Source organism: Triticum dicoccoides, chromosome 6B, assembly GCF_002162155.2.
Source record: "Triticum dicoccoides isolate Atlit2015 ecotype Zavitan chromosome 6B, WEW_v2.0, whole genome shotgun sequence".
NCBI lineage: Eukaryota > Viridiplantae > Streptophyta > Magnoliopsida > Poales > Poaceae > Triticum > Triticum dicoccoides.
In genome coordinates, this window is record NC_041391.1 from 162,065,871 (window position 1) to 162,073,194 (window position 7,324).

The window sequence follows — 7,324 nt, forward strand, 5'->3', positions numbered from 1 at the left end:
CATAAATCATAGCAGGGAATGGGATGAGTGCCCCATGTTAAGATCTTTGGTCCATATATGTGCCATATGTTACCAACGGGAGGCGTGGCCTCGACGCATGCAATCTAGGGCTATGATGTCTGGCTGCTGTCGTTATAATCAATGCAAATTTGTGAGGGGCTAAAAATTCATGGGACCTGGCGTGGTGTCATCATACAACCCCTAGAGGGTGTGGTAAAACATCGAGAGCGGCATGCATCGGCCCTCACATAGGTTGTGTGCAAATGGGTGGCCCCACTTGTGAGGAGTAAGTAAGCGAATAATTTTACAGGAAAATAAGAACACTGTTGGGATCAAGTGGGCCCACACTTTATTGTAGTGAGATAGAGGGAGAGCTGGCATATTGGTCCATAGGTATTGATGCCATTATATCATGTCAAGATAGATTTGATATCACAATAATGATGTGTAGTGGCACTTTTGAGCATGTGTCTAACGAAGCGATGGCTTTTTTTAGCAGTAAAAATTCCTAGTGGTGAGACTTAGTTGTGGGACACAACTGGTGGCATAAATGATAAAAACCCTTTTTTGTAACTACAACATTTGGGATCACTTATTGTCAGAATTCATAATAATTAACTACTTTACCTAGAACGTTGAATGGTTCAGGAACATTGATGGGTGGGGTATCAATCAATAGGGGAAACTTCCACGACGATAACATGGGGACTTTCAATATCCATCATCACGAGCACACAAAATTCTAACCCTAAATAGATACAGCTCATGAGCTATTTTATCTAGTCATGCATGTAAGTTATAAGTCTTGTTTTTTTTGCATTAGCACATCTATATGCTACTCAGCCATGTTACATCATCAGTTCATGCATTTTTATGTAACAAGTGAATTTTGTTGCACTAAAGGGTTGTTTGGTTTGTGACTAACTTTGCCAAAGATTGCCATACCTAAGGTTAGGCAAGTTTGACCAACTTAAGTGAGTGTTTGGTTCCAGCCACACCTTAGGCAAGCCACACTTGGGTCCCATATGGCATACACACAAAAAGTGTGGCAAGGTTCCCTTAGGCTTGCCAACTTGTGGCTCTCATTTTGATGAACTAACCTTAGGCAAGCTTGGGAAAAATGTGTGGCAAAATGTGGCAATGCTAGTGCTCTCTTCGACATGTATGGTTGATCCTTCATTTTTTTACTACATGGTACTATCCCATTTAGTTGCTTATGTAGCAATTAATAAGTTATGCATTTATTTTTTCAATGTCATTTGCAGATATTTTACGTTGTCATCAATTACATTATGTTTCATAGACTATGTGCCTGCTGAATTATCATATTAAATATACTTATGCAACATTTTGTACTACATGTAGGTCCTAAGTGATGACGTTGACAGCGACCCAGAAACCCAGAGGATCTTCAGGAGGCAGAAGGTGAGGCAGCTGGAGAGTGGTGAGCTCGAGAAAGCTGTGAGGCCTAGATTCAGAAACGGCTACAGATGCCCTTTCTACAACAAGGTGATGAAAGGCGACCTATTGAGTACCATCAACCATGCAGTCGGAACATCCCAAGACAACATCAAGAATGGCTACGCTTTCAGGGTGAAGCATGCCGTGTATGCCGATTACTTGATCAGGCTTCTTTGAGGCTTTAGGGAAGTGCGCACCCTCGCAGCTAGAACTGATGCTCTTTTGGTTTTAACTATGCTAAGTACTACCCTATGCTATACTTTGTTGGTGAAGGTTTATGGTCGAAGTATGTGCACCAGTACTACTAAGTGGTGCTTGCTTTTGGATATATGGAAGATGGTCGAACTATGTGCACCAGTACTACTAAGTGGCGCTTGCTTTTGTATATATGGAAGCGTTGAACTAAGGTAGAACTATGTTAATTGGTGTGTGATTTGGCATCTCTGCTTGTTAAACTCGTGCTCATTAATAATCGGCTCATTTAGATTAAGTAGCATAAAACCCTGATTGGCTAGGTTCGTTTGAAGCTAGTTAAGCTTGTGAGCGCTCGTTAACAGATTCTGATGTGTTATGGTATACATGATGAGTGTGTACATGTGGTTTTCAAGAAGGAAGATGGTGACTCAAAAAGGAAATGCACTAGTTTGCTGCCTAAGGTGTTGATCCAAGTAATACTAGAACCATCGTGTTTGTGGCGTGGCTACATGATAATCACAAAGTCTCGATCCAAGTAATACTAGATCACTTCATGACAATTTGATCTGATGTTTTCACAAGTCTTGAACATTAGGGTTTGTGTACACAATTTTCAATCCCCAACCCATCCACCCCAGACACGATCTTTGGATTGCATCACGTAGATGTACAAACTCCAGTTCCTAGCTCCTGCCCCAAGCGCCTACGCTTGTGATTTTTTTCTAGGATCCTAATTAAGCGCCTAAATAAGTGCCACTACATTGAAGGTGCCCAACGCCGACCAATCAATTTTTCTCATAAGTACTTCCGCTATAGTAGGTAACTACCAATTACTCCCCGCTTCTCTCCCCCTGGGTTACGCTCTAAAACAATCGCCGCCGCTCACACGCCCGCCTCCCTGTCGCCGGATATGAAATCCACTCATGGAGGTCGATTGGACGTCGTGACAGATCGTGGCCATGGACGTGAGGGGCCTGTCATGGACGGCATCATGATAGATCATGGACTTGCGGGGCTAACCACCGACATCGTCGTCCATCTCATGGACCAGGATCCCCACAAGAAAGCTCTGGACTACTCGGTGTTCGACCCAGAGAAGCATCGTGTCAACGAGGTGTAGTACTCTGTCGTCAATCACAAGCAGCAGCACATGCATGGCATGGACTGGAATTCCGTTACGGTAATTTTAATTTTTTAACCCTAGATCTGTCTTCAAGTTTTAGGTTAGAGGTTAATCATTAAACCATCAATACATTTTTGAATTCGCATAATGGAATGTATCTCTAAATATAATGTTGATCATCAGTACGTAATGATCATTATTTATTCAATCAATCTTTGAGAAATTAATGGTTCATCCACTCCACAATTTAGTGCGTTTTGGAATTATGCCAAATTTAAACCGTCAATACATTGTTGAATTGGCATAATAGAATCTAGCTCTAAATGTAATGTTGATCATCAGTACGTAATGATCATTATTTATTCAATCAATCTTTGAGAAATGAATGGTTCATCCACTCCACAATTTAGTGCGTTTTGGAATTATGCCAAAAGTCAGACATCATAAAGGTTGTGCATGTTTATTGACAATTTTTTTAAAGTACATCATATGATTTATGCTTTCATATGGATTTGATATTGCTTTTTTCTCCTTAAATTTTCAAAGTTAATAAATATTTACTCTAAAAATAATTTATAGGCACTACAGTATGAAACTTAGGGAATATTAGGTACTGTAAACAATGGTGCAGCTTATATCATACATAATTTAAACTTACAGCCTTATTCTCATGATTATGCAGACATTTTCCAAGGAGAGATGGATGCACACACTCAAAAAACCCTTGAAGAATTGGAGAATGGACAGTGCAACATGCTTAAGCGTATGGCGTATCGTTGCGCGTTCTGTGGCAAATATCTGGACCCAACTTTCGTTAGTATTCTTGAGCACGCCGAAGGAGTTGCCAAAGGATACCAAATGAAGCATGGTGTGAGGGCAAAACACAAGGCACTAGCCCAATATCTCAGGAATTTGTCGGACAAAGAGAAGGTCCGAAGAAGGCGTTATGAGAACCAGCATGCCAAAGAATAGATGAATAAACGAAACGCTAAAGAGGTTCTGGTTGGCATAAGTAGTCATTTGCGGGTTTTTTAATACCAATGAATATTTTAATTATCATAGTTTTTGCAGAAATGTTAAATTTATTATATTTAATCATAAAAATGCATACAATTCAATTATTGATTTTTTCAAATATTTGTAACCTTGCATCTAATAGTTTACCATTTTATTGGTTAACCATTACTTTCATCTATATATACTGTGGAGTGCTTGAAATTATTCAAGATCAATTGATGTACTGAAAGACTCATCCACATGCAATATGAACAACAATGTATTTTTAGGGTTTCTTCAAAAGAACACCTGTGGTCATGCTGATCTTTTCTGTTTGGCCAGAATTGGTAAAGCTGCCAAATCTGCATCTGATCCGACCCAACACTTTGTTCCTTTTGTGGGCCTGCACAAGTGGGAGGCAGAGAGAAAAGTGGGCGATGGCCCCAACCCCACCCCCATTCCAATCCCACCCCACTTTGTTCCACTTCGTTCTTTGCAGAGACAGAGAGGCGACGCAGAGGGCGGCATCTAGGGTTTGCCAAGCCATCACCTTGGCCGCCCCCATCGTCGTCAAATCCGCCGGATCTGCGAGGCCACCCACTCCCCCTTGCTCCGGCCACTATTCTGCACTGCTTCGTCGACAACAAGGTCAGACAACCGCAACTTTTCATCCCCAATCCTGGTCGCGCCGCCCGAAGCTCTGGTGGTGCCAGATTCAAACAAGTCCACTCCAAGGTAAGATTGATCTTCCCTGCCCTTCGAATGTCGATCTGGTAGCTCCGCCCATGTTTAAATCTTACACTTGCTTGTGTGCATATTTCTGGTATTCGCAGATTTACTGTCAACTAGTAGGTCATATTGCAACAAGTAATTTTACAGTAAGGTGGGTGTTGGCCAGCATACCTTGCTCGTCGACATAGCCTTCACTATGCTATCATCTTGCTTGACAGATGCTATCAAGTAGTTTTTCCCTCTGGAAAATGACCCCCCACTGCTAGATATAGAAAAAGTATATTCACAGGAGCATACACATGTTTTGGTTTGTTGGGATAGTTTGAAGACTGTGTATATGTATTTGCTGATGCTTAGTTATTAAAAACTAAAAAGGCGAGCACAAAAGCAGTCCATGAGGAAATTTGTAATGATGGAATGAGGATTGGTTATAGTTTCATGTATTACTCGATGGTAGTATGAATGATTAGTGCATATTTTGAAGGATTTGTCAAGTATAGACTGCTCTTGATTGGTGCATGTTTTTGATGATATGTGCACACATGTAATATTTTTTATTGGTGCATATTTTTGCTGATTGTTGTTACTGCTTACTTGAATTATGTCAGCCTATCTCCAAGATATGGTATGGGCTTGTTGGGATCAATGAAAATTTGTTGTTGGATTTTCTCACTGTTGGTTTTCTGCCATTATACTTCATAATCATGATTTTACTTGTTGGTATGGGTAGTAATGAGTAAATAAATAGCAAGTATACAAAAGGGTGAGTATTGGTCAACATACCTTGCTCGTTCTCATAGCCTTCACTATGCTGTCATCTTGCTTGAGAGATTCTATCATGTCCTTATTCTCACTAGAAATTGGAAAATTAACCTCCACATCTACCTCTAAAAATGGTATGTACAGCAGCAAATGCATTATTTGTCTTGTTGGGACAATTTAAAGGCATTATATTTATTACCTGATGGTACCACACAACAACCCATCAGGAAATTTGCAGTGATCAAAGGCAGATCAGTTATAGTTTCACGTATTGCTTGATGAGAGCAGTCAATCATGGTTCATTTGTACATGGCTACTAATTGGTTGGTTACCAAGTTTTCTTGTCCAGCTCACAAAATTGTAATCTTGAAATATCCTAATTGGTTATATCTGCCCAAGGAAAAGTTAACAAACGTCAACACAGTACTAGCAAATACCCGACTTCTAGAGCGGACATGTAAGTACATACACTAACTTCACTGGTTTTCCTTGCGCACCCTTGTCATCGTTCTTTTTCTTCCTCCCAGCATTGACATTTGGAGCACCCTCGCGTTTCTTGCAAAAAATGAAATAGATGAATCTGCAGCCAACATTCGAAAACATGTTTAAGTACGCACAATTGTGCTGATGCCCACTTGTTTGGTTTTGCGTAATCCTCTTCTGCAACCTCTAATGGTCTCTTCCTAGACCTCCTCAGCCCACCATCTTCTGCATCTGAATCTCCCTCTTCTTCTGCATCTGAATCTCCCTCTTCTTCTGCATCTTCTTCTTCTTCTTCTTTTTCTTCTTCTTCTTCTTCTTCTTCTTCTTCTTCTTCTTCTTCTTCTTCTTCTGTATCTGCCTCTGTCTCTTCTTCTGTATCTGCCTCTGTCTCTTCTTCTGTATCTGACTCTGTCTCTTCTTTTTGCTTCTTCCTCCTTATGCTATTTGATTTCCCCGATTTTTCCTACGTAAATTGAAGAAAAACATGTGAACACTCTCCGGGAGAACATATTAACACTGTAAGCATGTATGGAAATGAACAATGAGATTAACATGTGCACTAACTTCGTTGCTTTTTTTGAATCTTCCTCTTCTTCTGTATCTGAATCTGTGTCTTCTTCTGTCTCTAAATCTTTCTCTTTTCGCTTCTTCCTCCTTGTGACCTTTGATTTCCCCGATTTGTTCCTGAGTAAACTGAAGAAAAAGAGAGAACATATTAACATTGTAAGCATGTATGGAAATGAACAATGAGATAAACATGTGCACAAACTTCATTGCTTTTTTTCCCTCTCATCCGCTCGCGCCTGGATTCAATCCTCTTGTTCGATTCTTCGGTAGTTGGTCTCCCTTTTGAAACTATTTTGCTTGGATTTTCCACGTCATCAGTGCAGCATTCGCGAGCAGCAGAGAAGTATGCCGACAAAGGAACAAACGATTTATGGCCTTCATCAAAATCAGTTTTTTCTCCATCAACCAATATACTCCGGAGGAGCTCCATGACCTGTTCTGACTGTGAATCGCTAGTTGCGACTGTGAATAAAGCGTCACTAGCCATGTTGTGTAGTTGATGATACTTATTCATGTGATCAGACCATACATGAGTATCCGCAATCCTCGAAGAAGGGAACGCTGGCTTGGCATGCATTGTCCATCTTTTCTTGACATTTTTTTTGGAAATGTGCGTACACCAAGATGATCCAGAACACAAAATATATGTGCGCATGGGTAATCCTGACTTTCCAACTTTTTACATTTACATGCTGCATCATCCAGTCTTGCTCCTGTAAACAGCCAAGTCACGTGATATATAAAATCCACAGGCTTAGCATCCACGCCTTGTGCATCCAATTTTTTTGCATCCAACTCCTCACTGTCCTTACCTTCCAAGTCATTGGAATCCTTAGCATCCAGGTTTTTGGCATGCAAGTCCACACCATCCTTGCCTTTCAAGTCATTGGGATCCTTAGCATCCAAGTTTTTTGCATGCAAGTCCTCAGCATCCTTACCTTCCAAGTCACTGGGATCTTCAACATCCAAGTTTTCTGCATGCAAGTCCTCAGCATCCTTACCTTG